Source organism: Dreissena polymorpha, chromosome 2 (assembly GCF_020536995.1).
Source record: "Dreissena polymorpha isolate Duluth1 chromosome 2, UMN_Dpol_1.0, whole genome shotgun sequence".
Lineage (NCBI taxonomy): Eukaryota > Metazoa > Mollusca > Bivalvia > Myida > Dreissenidae > Dreissena > Dreissena polymorpha.
The window spans coordinates 153,396,705-153,413,576 of NC_068356.1; the positions used below are offsets into that span (position 1 = coordinate 153,396,705).

Genomic DNA, 16,872 nt, shown 5'->3' on the forward strand with positions numbered 1-16,872 from the left:
GTACCGTTACTAATTTCACAAATCCTTATCTGAGGCTCTGCAGGACTCTATGAAATCACTTTTTTATAATGCGCATATATCTTTTTATAAATATACATAATACATACACAACATCGTGAAATAAAAGGTAAACGTGGTTGTATTTTGTTTAACTAACAATTACTCTTATGCATGACACCAATGAAAGATCTCAAGTTTAGTTAAGTAGTCTAAAAGGGAGCTAACCGTGAATACACCGATACGCAATACTCTTCATAACAATCGAAATGGCGTCAGACCGTAAGTAGAAAGCAGCCGATATCGGAGATGCAGTTTATACGAGCAAAAGCACGAAGGGCGTTAACCGCTCATACATATAGAATTTTTGACATAACTAAAGACATAAGTCACATACCTAACAGAGTCAAATAAATTCTATCCGCGTCATCTATTTTCGCGATGCATGGGCAGTTTTCTTGACCGATGTAGCAACATAGACACACCGACAAATGCCATATTGAATGTATTTGCATACCTCAGGCAAGATACGACAAGAAATTCATTATTTTGTAGCGAATGGTACTCTATCTCCTTGCATTATATTATTTTCTCCGAAAAAAAAATCGTCTGGGTGCCTCCTTGTGTAACGCCTCCTGTTTCCCATAATGCATCGCAAATTGCACATGCACTAAATGGTGTGAGCACAATCTTAGAAAAGATAACCCGTCTAAATTGTTTTGCGTACTTCCGGTGCACATTATCGAATAAGATTAGTCTCGAATTTACTTCTTCAATGAATCCAATATTCTATAGTTAATATTATCCATTTAAATAAATAAACAATTGTTTTAAAAGTTTGATTTATTCACAACATAAACGGCCGCGTTTCTTTCGTCGACAACTGTACGTCTGTGTGATGTCACTGCTTTCGTTAATACGTCATTAAGAAGTGAAAATTGAAACCGACTTTCTGGTGGATGTTAACATTGTTGAAATCAAATAAATAAATGGAATACACTCGACTGGTAAGTAATTATTCAATTGAAATATTGCGTTTGGTTACATAAAACATCAATCTATAATTATATTGCTAAAGATTACCTTTGATAAAATGGAAACTGTTTTCGTCACAAAGAAATTTTTCACCGATTTTAAATTTAACGTCAGTGTTATTCAGTCAAACTAATTAAACAAAAAAGTTATCATTTTATTTTAAGTTTTGGAGTTATTTCTTGAGTATATTATACATGATTATTCTAAAGACCCTTTCTTTTGTCGTGTATTAAGTTACGTTGTGATTGTAAACAATATTGCATCTCCGACTCGTACTCGATAATTTTCGTACCAAACTGTTTCAAACTGTAAAAAATCAAAATGTGCTTACATAAAGATTGGAAATAGACTAATTAATCTGTACATCTTATGGATTCTTTTTGATTTTCTTTAAGAAGCTACTCGGTCAAATGCTGAGCTTCACTCATTCCATGCAGCATTATGCTGAGCAAAACTGACTGCGTGTTTAATACTCAACAACGAAGCAATTCTGGACCTATCAAGCTTGACCGGGACTGAAATATTAGCAATTGTGACTCTGTAATGTTCAACGTTAGTGGACTGTAAAGAAACTGCAATTATTGTGAAGAGACTTTGTTTGTCTGTAAGCAAAATGAATATACAGCTTAAAAAATATTAGATGTGAAAACAATGCGAAAGAATAGTGAAATTAACAATTTGCAAATATCAGGCACGTCAAATGAATTGTTGATACTAACAATGATGGTTCCCACGCAGCTATAGACATTTTTCTGTACTTCTATTAGTTATTAAAATGTATGCCACAATAAAAAAGCACACTACGTTTAGAGACCATTTTGATGTGTGCTGATGACTTTGAGTAATACATTGCAAATTAAGCAATATCTACTAAGTTATTTTAGTATAAAATTTCGTGTTTATAATATAAATGAATGTTAATTTTTGCTTAATTATAAATAGGCATTATGCAGTGCCAGTAGCACACTTTGCAATATTTTAATTACAAAATAGTGTGTTGTACACTTGAACTCATACCTATTATTTGTAATCCTCGCCTAAACAATCATTTGGCACACCATGTTGTGTATTACCATAATTATTTTGCACATTATGCTGACACTTTGGAACAAATGCAAATAAGCGAAAAGCAGAATTTAAGTCTTGTCATTTGTCTCTGATAATTTTTTGAAGACCATATTATAAATAGCGAAAGTGTAGGATATGGTTTGCATTTTATTTGATGTCTGCTTGTTATTGTTTCTCCACAAAAGGCGTACTGGCAGAGTGGAGTCTTCTTTTCGTTCTACATCTTTGACTAATTGAACTCATTGACATTTAGTACCATAGCCGAGAATGTTTTTTAACTAACAAACGCGTGGTAGAAACTTATCCGAATATATGCAATCTCATAAGAGTTTGTCTAATATTCCATGTGTTGAGTGCACAGTAACAAGGGTGAGAAGATTAGGGATTTCATGAACATACTGAATGTGTTATTTTGTTTATGAGCTTGAACACACAAAAACTTGACTTTAATCAATTCGGATGTACATGCAGTTTAATAATCGGGTTGTTATTTTATAATCATGTTCATTTGGAAACTGATTCATTTACATGAAATAAGCAGCTGCTGTCTATATGTTTAATGCCACCTTCCATAATGATTGAATATATGTACTCTAAAAAGATGAAAATGAATTAAATGCAATGAAAATAAACGAAATAATGCATTTAATTTTAGGTGAAAAGTATTTGATTATATAATATTTTATTTAACTATGGTTTTGGTAGATGATTTAATATGCTTGTTGATAACACTTCATTCGTGATAATAAGTATGTTGTTGTTTATTTTGTGTTAGTCTCACAAATAAAGCGACAGGTACACTCATATATTAAGCAATAAGCTTATGATGTGGGTCGACATCATAAATCTGACTTCTATAACAGTGAGAAAGATATGCAAAGAGTATTGTGTCCAAAGGCGACATTTCTCGTCTGTGTGATTTTGCGCAGTGAATGAGTGGTAAGCACTTCTTTCAAGATAGATGCAAACACTCCCGCAAGCATTGAAGTACGGCACCTTGCTTTTTTAAAGCTTAAGTTTAATAAAATCCCATCTAGTTTTAGAAATAATCTCGCCCTAAAACATAAATGACATACTTGCATATGTACAACATCAATAAAAAACAGTTTCACGAGATTTTTTTTTTTAATTCTTACAAGTTTTTAAAAGTGAACAAAAATTAAAATACATATTTAAGAGTTTGAAAACAGTTATATTATATATATATATATATATATATATATATATATATATATATATATATATATATATATATATATATATGTGTGTGTCATAGGCTACAGAAATCAGTACAAACGAGGAAAAATCACATTTTCGTTTTTTGTCATTTTGTTAAAGATGAATGCAAGCATATGACAAATCCAAAATTTTAGTTTTCTATCTATAATAGTTTTTGAGATATTAAGTTTTGAACACATGCACCCTTTATACGATCTTATAGCTAAATAATGGTTTTCTATATAATGACATTGACAACAAACTCTTTTGTAAATACAGTATACATGTATTTACCGTATAGCATTCACACATAGATTCAATGCATTAGCTACACTGACCATGATTTTTACATTTTATGTGCGAACAAAAGCAATCATTAAAATACAGCGGTTGCTATGGTAACGAATTTACATAAAATTCATTAATTTCATTAAAATTGTTTAAATATCAGGAAAAAAACTAAATATTTACGTTTTTGTCAAATATATGATTAAACTGCTCACAGTCAATGATCTTTATTTCAACATGGTGTTTATTTAATACATAGTAACACAAAGAATCTAAGAAAATAGGTTGAGTAAAAGTGCAACATGCCGTTTTTTTTTAAAAGATCCACATATTTTACAGTGTATTGATTTCAATCCCTTTAAGACTTTGCACAACGTAAACATCATATATGTAATTTAATAGTGCCATACATATATGCTGGTAAAAGTTTTAATGTACAGACATTTTGCTGATGGTAACCATGGTAACCATGGCAACAAATAGATAAAATATCCATTTTTACTGTTTTGAACAGCAAAAACACCTAATTTTATTAGTAAATCCTTTCCCATATATAGCAAACATGACAAAGAACAACATTATTTGACCAAAAAATTTAACTACAATTTGTTTACGAAACCAACATAGTAAAACCGCCATAAATTAACACAAATAATAACAAGGGCTGTTTGTAAAACATGCATGCCCCCCATATGGGCTCTCCGTTGTAGTGACAGCCATTGTGTGAATATGTTTTTTGTCACTGTGACCTTGACCTTTGACCTAGTGAGCTGAAAATCTATAGGGGTCATCTGCCAGTCATGATCAATGTACCTATGAAGTTTCATGATCCTAGCCGTAAGCGTTCTTGAGTTATCATCCGGAAACCATTTTACTATTTCGGGTAACCGTGACCTTGACCTTTGACCTAGTGACCTGAAAATCAATAGGGGTCATCTGCCAGCCATTATCAATCTACCTACAAAGTTTCATGATTCTTGGCAAAAGCGTTTTTGAGTTATCATCCGGAAACCATTTTACTATTTCGAGTCACCGTGACCTTGAGCTTTGACCTAGTGACCTGAAAATCAATAGGGGTCATCTGCGAGTTATGATCAATCTACCTATCAAGTTTCATTATCCTAGGCCTAAGCGTTCTTGAGTTATCATCCGGAAACCATTTTACTATTTCTGGTCACTGTGACCTTGACCTTTGACCTAGTGACCTGAAAATCATTAGGGGTCACCTGCGAGTCATGATCAATCTAATTATCAAGTTTCATGATCCTAGGCCTAAGCGTTCTTGAGTTATTATTCGGAAACCATTTTACTATTTCCGGTCACCGTGACCTTTACCTTTGACCTAGTGACTTCAAAATCAATAGGGGTCATCTGCGAGTCATGATCAATGTACCTATGAAGTTTCATGATCCTAGGCCCAAGCGTTCTTGAGTTATCATCCGGAAACCACCTGGTGGAGGGACCAACCGACCGACAGACCAACCGACAGACCGACATGTGCAAAGCAATATACCCCCTCTTCTTTGAAGGGGGGCATAACAACATGTACTTCAAATTCAGAACAATTAAAGATGAACATGTATTATTTTTAAGGCATTAAAAGATACCTTCTATAAATCAGTTAAAATAAACATAATACCATTATCATATAAATAGAATTAATTCCATCAACACATAAGTAAATGCCAAAATAATGTTTCCATAGCAACCAACATTCTTATTTTACATGTAAATGGGTTTCGCAATCATGGGTATGATGAGCTTCAACAAAACTTATATATTACCACCTGTCATAATAAATGAACACACATGGATAGTGGTTTATTTATATGGCTAAATGTTTTGACAATTTTTATAAAACATGTTTCAAGACATGACATTTTACATAAATAGGATCACATCATAAGTTTCAATTTAGAAAAAACCATGCCACAGGCCAATTTAATATTACAATTTTCACACTAGTAATTGTTGCTGGAAAGTTCACCAATGAACAGTTTTTATGGTAAACAATAACATATAACTTGGTAATGAAAACAAATAATCTAAGGCTATTTGACAAACAGGATCATACAATTTTCAACCTTAAAACAAACAAAGATAGGACAGGGCACATGTTTTTTGCAACTTCTGAATTACACAGACAGTTTTGTTGTTTTTTTATTCGGCTTGGGACAGGTAGCTTGTCTACTGAGGTCTGATTAAAAAAAACTGCCCTATTTCCTCATAAAGGTACCATTGTCAGGCGATACTGAGTCAAGGTCCTTTAATTCAGGCTGGGCAAGACTGGCTAGACATTGATGGTAAGAGGTCAGCACTCTTTAAAGTTTAACAAACAGTGAGTTTCAACTGTAGATTTTTCACTTGTTTTACAAAATACCAAGCCTGGTTTACCAGCATCAATGAGAAAATGTTGGTACTTTCAAATGTTCTTCAAGGGTATGAACAACTGGGCAAGAAAAGTTTTCCAATCGTATAGGTGCACAGGCTTTTCCGAATCACCAATCATGTGCGGCACATTAAGTCCAGACCTTGAGGAGGTGGATACAGTCTCAGCAACAGCATCGATGGTCTCTGCATCACAAAGTCTGGAAAAGTGTGAGGCATGAACATTGGTTAAATATTGCAGAGCTTTATTTCCTTCTTAGAGAATGGCAGTTTTTCAAACATTTGATAAGCTTGTAACTCAAATGTTCACAATTTAACTATTTAACAAAACTATTTTTTTCACAATTTAGAACAGTTCTCAACTCAATTTTTTCACAAAATGAGGGGCCAAAGGCCACTTCACAAAGATGGGAATAAGTCCATGTATTAAAAACATTTCTTATGAATACCGGAAGTAATAATTTTGCCAGTGCTCATTGCAATATATTGTTTTTCCCAGGAGGACAAAGGGGCATGGCGCATTACTTTCAAAAAGGGCATTTTAGTGCGCAGTCTAGGCAAAAAAGGGCAAAAACGTTCCGTAAATACCTGAATGAGGGAGAAACATGTAATCGCATCAGAGGCAGTTGTGGAAAACATAAAATATAAACAAGCACATTTAATGGTATATAGTAATTGATGTATTTAACCTACTTTGATTTATATTAATATAATTACCTTGCAATGTACATTTAAGTTCCATGCTGTTTCAATACAGTGTACAGCACGACAAACATAACTAGAAATGGCGCGGCAGAGGCCGACGCGTATCCCCACGCCGCATGTTTGACGCAGGGGCGCCCCAGGGTTGGTAGTGGGGCCATGCATAGTTGAGATTGACTGTATTGTCATAAGAGAAGTTCAGTATCAATTTGAAGTGAATCGGTATAGAAATGAAGAAATTATAGTAAAAGGTAATTTTGGGTGGGCGTGGCCTATGTGGCCGGGGCGCCCCAGGGTTGGTAATTGGGCCATGCATAGTTGAGATTGACTGTATTGTCATTAGAGAGGCTCAGTATCAATTTGAAGTAAATCGGTGCAGAAATGAAGAAGTTAATGTAAAATAACATAAACAAAAAAGTGCAAATCTCTGACCCGGCCCCGCCCCAACCCCCATAACTTTTGACCCAGGGGTCAGATCAAAATTCCGTCACTGTCACCGTCGCACATATGCTCATAGCTACCATGTATGTAAGTTTTAAGGTTATAGTGCTAATAGTGTAGGAGGAGCAGGTGCAGGTTTTTTTTTGGCCCGATTTTAAAGCCGAAATTCGGCTATGTTCCCAATCCCAAAAAGTATACTTTGTTCCCAAAATGTGGCAAAAAATTCACAATTGCCAAAAAAAAAAAAATTTTTTTTTTTTTTTTTTTAGAAAGAAGTCTTATGTGTATTTTATCTCAATTTTAATTCAATTACATCTAACAAAGTATTATATTATCTTTTTCTTTTAATTTGAATGATTATAAAGAGTTAAATCAAATTTAGTATTTCCCTAATCAGTGGACTTTTCGTGTGGAAAAAAAGGCTAATGAATTATTTTCCCAATTTCATGAAAATGCAGATAAAATTCCCAATTCCAAAGCCATGGGCTATCTTCCCAAAGAGTGGAAAAAAAACCCTGAGGTGGCCAGGACGGACGGACGGACAGACGCACATCACCACAATATCTCCACTTTTTCTCCGAAAAACGTGGGGAAAATAAAGCAATATATGCATATGAATCTGATTATACACAGATCCACTAACATATAAATGAAACCATATTTGTCTTATTCCATTTCTAACGATAATCTTGGCAGATGTTTAATATTGCGAGTAAACTGATCGCAAACAATATGCAAGCACTCGTTTCCGTGCATATCGTGATACACCCACTGAGTAGATTACAAATAAGTATGTTGTTGCTATCAAAAACAAGTTTATGCACCGTTGATTATAACAGACATTTCATTATTTCCTTCTGAATGTATAATCTCCATCGTTAATTCCATCGTTTACAACGTTATTTGCCATGTTTGCCGAGTCGCAATTTAATTCTGTATGTCCGCCGTGTTGTCAAAATGTCAAATGATGTAAGTGACAGGTGCGCATAGCAACGTAAAACCGTCTTATACGTCGGCCTAATACGCGATTCTCATTTTGTTTAATTAGTATACGTCTCAGTAATAAATTCAATAATTAATTATCTTAAAGACGATATCGTTAAATACTTAATTTGTATGTGTTTTTAAATGTAATTATGGATACAATATATGTTTTGATATAACTGAATAATGTATGAAATGCCACGAGGATAACATCAAGCTTTTCATCAAAAGTCTCCTAAGTAACAGTCCACGATTTTATCGTGGAGGAATACGCATTACCGACCGATTAGTGGTATAACATATCGATTGATACTGACATGGGGTTATTCACGCATGACTAATTCACAAACGCGCTGTCTCGAAGGCCATAATCTGATACTAGTCGGCTTAGAAATTTGGTCAAGAGGCAATGTTATCAATATGGACAGAAAACAGCAGGTGCTCATGAAAGGGCAGGGGGGCGGCCTTTGGAAAGGACAGTGTGGCGCTAAATGGCTTTGAAAGGGGCAGCGTGGCGCTACAAAAAAGGGGCATGGCGATTTGCCACGCTAAAACGGCCTGGAAATAACACTACAATATGTAAACTAACATTATCAGATGGTAAATCATTATCTACTGATGAATATACCTACACTTTGACTTCCATAATCTAAAATGCCAATCAGACTAGAACTTGATGTGGCCGCAGTCAACATCATCGAGTATCTCATTCGAGTGTGCAGTCCTAATTGAAAATGGAAAGAATATTAACATATCATTTTCACAATCTGTAAAAAAACGAATAAAACTTAAACACAAATATTATAACTTTTCTAAGCCCTCTTATTTGTTAACCAAACAAAAAGCATTCCCAAACATGTTTAATATCAAATATTCCATTGATTAATATGAAATCTATTTTAACATAATAATATGTAAATAAGGAGTGAATTTTTTTCAAAATTTTATCCTTTAAGATGCAAAAATGGAACCAAGTTTTCATGCAATAACATTGTATGCATAAGTTAAAGTTCTTACCAACACTAACTCTCCACAATGCATACCAAAGTACACAGTTGTTCTTATTTTGTTCAGCAGTTGTCAAAGTAGAAAACTGCCTCTTTCTCCTCTGGTCCGTAGTGATAATGCTAGTAATGCACATAGCTAACAACAGTGTTGGCGCCTTTCCCGGGTGATTCACCCTCATTCGCCAAGTAAAACACCTGTTTTCCTGCAAAAGAACAAAAAATGAAAATAAGAGCAAACTGACTATAATTGTTATTTGATACAGAAATAGGTATTTCATATTTCGCCTAAAATAATGACAGTCACACCAACACATTTTTGCATATTTAAGAACAATATGGGACATGTAACTGATCAAGATATTAATAATCACACCTACCTGTACCTTCACAGCAAACACCAAAGACTTCACATTTTTTCGCAGTCTTGAAGTAGTTTGGTCCAACCTAAGATATATTAAGTTTTTAAAACAATTGTCAAGATTGAAAAGATAAATATCTTTCACTTAACTTCATAGCAATATAACAAAATAACGCAATAATAATAATCATCATTAATAATAATCATAATAATTAAGTGTCTTTAGGAGTTTCGTAAAGTCTGAGCGTTATCAAGTGGGCTTTTATTACTTAATCCAATTTATCACGAGTGAGTTCATAGCAGTATTGTCTAAAAGAGATTGCTTGTTGAAAGTCAATGACATCGCTGCACGGTTTGTTATGAAATGAATAACAGCCACATGTTAGAATTTGGAATTTGTTTTGCTTTTCTTGTTCCTTTAATTGTTTAAATCAAACAAGAATTGCTCAATAGGGACAGACACTCCATCTGTCTCATTTAGCGCTGAATCTAGTTCCGGCTACCATAACTTTAAATGTCGCTTTTTATGATTTTTGACTGGCGCGACTTTATAGTTATGGACCAACCCCATTAGGAAAGTCAACCAGAAATTCCCGAAAAGTTGACAGTGAACAAAGACTGGTCCAAAACAGCTTTTTAATGCAGTTATTGGCCCAAATCAACCAATTGATTGGAAAGATTGACATTTTTCACATTTAACTGATATATTCTTTCACAAAATTCTATCTTAAACATTTAAAATTATCTATTCTGCTTTTACATATCGAGAAAAAACAGCGATGTGACAGACTTACTTGAAATGCGAATCTCCAGAGATTTCACTGTCATATGACGTTATTTCTATTTTTAGTAACATACCATGTGCCAAGTGTTTTCAAATTCAAAATGACATTTCCCAGTATTTTAGATTATTCTGGCTTGTTTTGTAAACAAATTGTAGTGTAAATACAAACTCAAAGTAAATATTATTTAAAACTACCTGATTCACACTGAAATGAGTCTTATAATCCACCAGACGTAAGTTGTTTATAAGAAATAATAGATTTCAGAAAACGAAAGTAATGTTTACAATTTCAGGAAAAATGTCAAGGTCGATCCGAAAGTATCCAAATGAAAACTCGTCATGTGACAAAGCGACAATGGCGTCAAAATTGTGAATTTCAGACTGATGAGAGTTATTTTCATATATTGTAAGATGCATTTGAAATATTTGAACCTTAAAATAATCCCCGATGCAGTAATTTATATTCATTCACCAATATATGTAGAAATGTATCCAAGAAAATGAGCTTTCTTTGATTTATAGCGTGACATAAATATGTTATGACTCTGGTTGACTTTCGATACGGGGTTGGCTTCAGCGTACAGGTCTGTCAATACTATATAAACTGTACGCTGAAGTTTCTTTACCTACGCTGAATCCTGATTATTCTGTTTCTGAACAGTTTGACTCATAGTTAATGTCTTCATCAGAATCTGAAGAGGGCACATTTTCATTTTAATAGTTCTAATACATGGCTTGTAATATCATTTATAATGCTTGATGGTCTGTTTTGAAAATATTAATGTCAAGTTGTCAACCAAATTCAAATCTTCAATAAAAAATATCATCCTGGCCCTGTGAGATTTCATATGGGATCGTGCTTGCTGAACTTTCTTGTGACATATTTACAATTTAAATAAGTGCGCCATTACATTTTGTAACCAACAACAAAGTTTTCGTAGCGAAGTATTTTACTTCCGGGTTAACAGTTTCATTTTCAATGTTCACTAAATAGGACCATTGTTTACCAAAATTAATGATTGTCAAGTTTATTAAAATATCTAACCTGATTTTAACTACGATCCTTTAATTGAAGAAATTATTGTCAGGATTGATTGACAATTTATTCCAAAGGAACTCGCAAACAAACGGTGAACAATGTCAATGCGCTAGTTCTGGCTACCATAACTTTAAATGTCGCTTTTTATGATTTTTGACTGGCGCGACTTTATAGTTATGGACCAACCCTATAAGGAAAGTCAAACAGAAATTCCCGAAAAGTGGACAGTTAACAAAGACCGGTCCAAATTCAGAATGACATTTTCCGGTATTTAAGATTATTCTTGCTTGTTGTTATAAACAGATTGTAGTGTAAATACAAACTCAACGTGAATATTATTTTAAAGTACCTGATTCACACTGAAATCAGTCTTATAATCCACCAGACGCAAGTTGTTAATCACAAATAATAGATTTCAGAAAACGAAAGTAATGTTTACCATTTCAGCATAAACTGTCAAGGTCGATCCGAAAGTATCCAAATGAAAACTCGTCACGTGACAAAGCGACAATGGCGTCAAAATTGTGAATTTCAGACTGATGAGAGTTATTTTCATATATTGTAAGATGCATTCGAAACATTTGAACCTTAAGGTATTCCTCGATGCAGTAATCTATATTCATTCACCAATATATCTAGAAATGTATCCAAGAAAATGAGCATTCTTTGATTTATAGCGTGACATAAATATGTTACGACTCTGGTTGACTTTCGATACGGGGTTAGCTTCAGGTATGTCAATACTATATAAACTGTACGCTGAAGTTTCTTTAGCTATCAATTCGCAGGCTAATTACGACACGCCATTTTTAGTAGAGGTCGCTCAACAAAGCAACGGTTACTTCCAACCAAATAAAAAATTATAAGTGTACATTGTCGATCAGAGCTCGGGGGCATTTCATTCTTCGAAAATATACATATATCTCAAGTTTCAATAGTTTTTTCATAATATAATTATAACTTTATTTCCATTTTTATAACGCCGCGCTTCAATCACGTGTAGCTTAAAATAACGTCGACCGCGTTTGTACTGATTTCTGCTGACGACGTCACATATATATATATATATATATATATATATATATATATATATATATATATATATATATGTGGCATAGCTTCATAAACTTGTTTTTTGATTAAAACAAATTACATTTTATTGCTTTGCCCAACTAATTGTTTTTAATGAGAATTCAATACTGCTCCAGCAGCTGGAGTTTCACTTCTTTATTTTGATCAATTACATATTGTTATATAAAGAATTTAAATGTTTTGTTGCACGATAATGTGCAGACATATATTACCCATGTTATCTTAAACAAACATCAAATAAGCTTTTGTCCATAAATAAGGCAGCACCTATTATCATATTAATTATATCACAGTTAAGCTTAATTATATCTGAAAAAGGTACACTAATAACGAACTGATTTGTTTTCTTTGTTTTATTACATTCACACCTTTTTAAATGAGGACAATGGCTTAATACACCGATGCGCGGTACCACCAGGCTTCTACATGAAGACTTGAATACGTAAATAGTTAGGGGGCAGGGGATATATTTTTGACCAAATTTCGAGTTCCGAAAGGCCGCAAACAGTCAAATCCATTGCATCAAAACAGAAAGTGACACAAGAAAGCCTTTTTGTGTCAGTGTCATAGCATAGGCAATATACATTGAAAATACAACCAAAGACAAGGCTGGCTTCTTCACTTGTGAAACTATGGCCCTTGATCTTTCCCCCCGACCACCTCATTTTTAATGAAAAATTGAGAAATTTGACCCATTTCATGGCATGCACAGAACATTCAAACAGAATGCAATCCTAGTTTTGGCTACATTACTCACTAATTTCATCCCTGTGCTTTGTTTATTTGCCTAGAAAAGTGTCTCCCATACGTTTAGATTTTTCACAATTTACCTTCAAAATTTTGTTCTGTTTCTGCAGCGTGAAATATTGACTTCCGACAAAAGTGAAAACCTCCTTTTTGAAGATTCAAAATTTCCTTGCTAGGGAGCTGTGGCTAGTTGTAATGTTTTTTTCCAAAATTTTGAGACATTCTTTCTACAACCTAACACAAGAAATACATCTTATAAATACCTATTGATTTTTAAAGACCATAGGTAACACCTACCCTAAAGATATGTAATTTTCATTGACCCCCCTTTCACTGATATATCCCCTGCCACCTTAAGTTTTTTAATATATGCATAATAAAACAAAAAGCTTTTGTTATATTAAAATATAATGTTTAATGAATTAAATGCAACATTTCTGAACTGTATCCTGTGTTTTGTTTGTATTTCATAGTAATTCCAAAAATTCACACAATTCAAGGGAAACAACCAGAACAGAAATAATCAAACAAATAGTGTTCCTATTCACAACATTTGACTCTATTTAGTAGAGAAGCACACAAGTTATATGTCAAATGTTTAAAATGATTATTGACACTATCTATCAATCAGTCTTACAGATGTATATTCCCATATGATTACATAATACATGCACCAAATATTGATATTCATTCATTAAAATACCATTCAAAATTAGATCACTCCATAAGAAATCACAGCACAGTTATAAAAACAATCACGCTAGGAAAAACAAAGGTGTACTTTTCAAAAAAGGAGTATTTCCAAACTATAAAGTTTCTGCAGGCATGTGCCCTGTGTAGAGAAACAAGTTCAAGATTCTATTCCGTTGAATTCAGACCCTGACCTGGAAAGTGTCGTGCGATTTGGTGATTCTGTGGCTAACGATGTCTTGAATGCGTGTAATCGTTCTCGGGGTCCACTCGTTCTCCCTATTAAACTGCGACCACATCAAACAGTACCACAGTCTGAAAATCAAAGTGCTACAATTGGAAACAGTGGGCAATATATATCTGACTATGAGAACATCATTGTAACAAGACACAGCTTGAAAACATTTTCAAGTGCATAAGGAACCTTCATGAGCACATATTTTCCTTTTGTTAATGCTTTGAGGCCCATAACTTAAGTGCTTGATGTTGACACAAAGTTTACTGTGGCATAAATGTGACACATGCATTTTTGATGACATGGCATGTTTATTTTCAAGATAATATAGTGCATGGTGAGCTTTAAGCCTAAGCCTTTTGCCGCGGAAACTACACCGCAGAACACCATAGACGCTTGGAGTGTACGCCCCCTTCCAGATGTGGCATTCACTTATTATTTCGTATTTATTATCAAATAAATGCTTCAATCTTAGTCTTTCTTCATCGGTTAGGTGTCACATGAAGAAATATGTTGCCATAATGACTTCAAATAAGAAGAAAAAGAGAATTTATGTTTGCGGCATGTTACAAACCACTATTTTGCATAATTTTCCTATTTTTACCAACTTTTTTCTACAAAACTGCAGACTTATCTTGCTTATTTAAGTATTCAAGCTCAGAAAATGTGCAAATGTAGATGCTATTACACAAATATGAGTTTAAACATTGTTTTCCAGTGCGAAACCAGCACACGTGAAATTTTCCTAAAATTAGCAATGGTTTTAACATTATTACCTCCCTTTGTTTTCCATAATCTCAACCATAGCGGTTAAAAGATATATGCAAAATTATGTTCGATTTGTTACCGCAACACATTTGTGGAATACATGTATCAATTTTCGTATGATATACACAATTTTAAAATTTTGCGTTTTGCTATTAAGTTTTTTAATATATGCATAATAAAACAAAAAGCTTTTGTTATATTAAAATATAATGTTTCATGAATTAAATGCAACATTTCTGAACTGTATCCTGTGTTTTGTTTGTATTTCATAGTAATTCCAAAAATTCACACAATTCAAGGGAAACAACCAGAACAGAAATAATCAAACAAATAGTGTTCCTATTCACAACATTTGACTCTATTTAGTAGAGAAGCACACAAGTTATATGTCAAATGTTTAAAATGATTATTGACACTATCAATCAGTCTTACAGATGTATATTCCCATATGATTACATAATACATGCACCAAATATTGATATTCATTCATTTAAATACCATTCAAAATTAGATCACTCCATAAGAAATCACAGCACAGTTATAAAAACAATCACGCTAGGAAAAACAAAGGTGTACTTTTCAAAAAAGGAGTATTTCCAAACTATAAAGTTTCTGCAGGCATGTGCCCTGTGTAGAGAAACAAGTTCAAGATTCTATTCCGTTGAATTCAGACCCTGACCTGGAAAGTGTCGTGTGATTGGGTGATTCTGTGGCTAACGATGTCTTGAATGCGTGTAATCGTTCTCGGGGTCCACTCGTTCTCCCTATTAAACTGCGACCACATCAAACAGTACCACAGTCTGAAAATCAAAGTGCTACAATTGGAAACAGTGGGCAAATATATCTGACTATGAGAACATCATTGTAAACAAGACACAGCTTGAAAACATTTTCAAGTGCATAAGGAACCTTCATGAGCACATATTTTCCTTTTGTTAATGCTTTGAGGCCCATAACTTAAGTGCTTGATGTTGACACAAATTTTACTGTGGCATAAATGTGACACATGCATTTTTGATGACATGGCATGTTTATTTTCAAGATAATATAGTGCATGGTGAGCTTTAAGCCTTAGCCTTTTGCCGCGGAAACTACACCGCAGAACACCATAGACGCTTGGAGTGTACGCCCCCTTCCAGATGTGGCATTCACTTATTATTTCGTATTTATTATCAAATAAATGCTTCAATCTTAGTCTTTCTTCATCGGTTAGGTGTCACATGAAGAAATATGTTGCCATAATGACTTCAAATAAGAAGAAAACGAGAATTTATGTTTGCGGCATGTTACAAACCACTATTTTGCATAATTTTCCTATTTTTACCAACTTTTTCTACAAAACTGCAGACTTATCTTGCTTATTTAAGTATTCAAGCTCAGAAAATGTGCAAATGTAGATGCTATTACACAAATATGAGTTTAAACATTGTTTTCCAGTGCGAAACCAGCACACGTGAAATTTTCCTAAAATTAGCAATGGTTTTAACATTATTACCTCCCTTTGTTTTCCATAATCTCAACCATAGCGGTTAAAAGATATATGCAAAATTATGTTCGATTTGTTACCGCAACACATTTGTGGAATACATGTATCAATTTTCGTATGATATACACAATTTTAAAATTTTGCGTTTTGCTATTAAGTTTTTTAATATATGCATAATAAAACAAAAAGCTTTTGTTATATTAAAATATAATGTTTAATGAATTAAATGCAACATTTCTGAACTGTATCCTGTGTTTTGTTTGTATTTCATAGTAATTCCAAAAATTCACACAATTCAAGGGAAACAACCAGAACAGAAATAATCAAACAAATAGTGTTCCTATTCACAACATTTGACACTATTTAGTAGAGAAGCACACAAGTTATATGTCAAATGTTTAAAATGATTATTGACACTATCAATCAGTCTTACAGATGTATATTCCCATATGATTACATAATACATGCACCAAATATTGATATTCATTCATTAAAATACCATTCAAAATTAGATTACTCCATAAGAAATCACAGCACAGTTATAA

At 33.4% G+C, this 16,872-nt stretch overlaps 1 long non-coding RNA gene across 34 annotated transcripts in view; it reads right to left on the bottom strand.

The window, feature by feature from the left end:
• Nucleotides 1–3,592: 3,592 nt before the first annotated feature.
• Nucleotides 3,593–16,872, bottom strand: part of LOC127869508 (uncharacterized) — a 36,184-nt gene continuing 22,904 nt past the window's right edge. For 24 of the 34 annotated variants that reach the window (XR_008044614.1, XR_008044633.1, XR_008044640.1 and 21 more), the window contains 2 exons: nucleotides 15,521–15,641; nucleotides 14,026–14,153 (listed from right to left, as the gene is read on the bottom strand). This is a non-coding gene — a long non-coding RNA (uncharacterized LOC127869508). Of the gene's footprint in view, nucleotides 6,195–8,749; nucleotides 8,846–9,138; nucleotides 9,332–9,505; nucleotides 9,573–12,767; nucleotides 14,154–15,094; nucleotides 15,642–16,872 lie in introns of those variants that run through there. The other 10 variants (XR_008044620.1, XR_008044644.1, XR_008044643.1 and 7 more) reach the window with 4 other exon arrangements.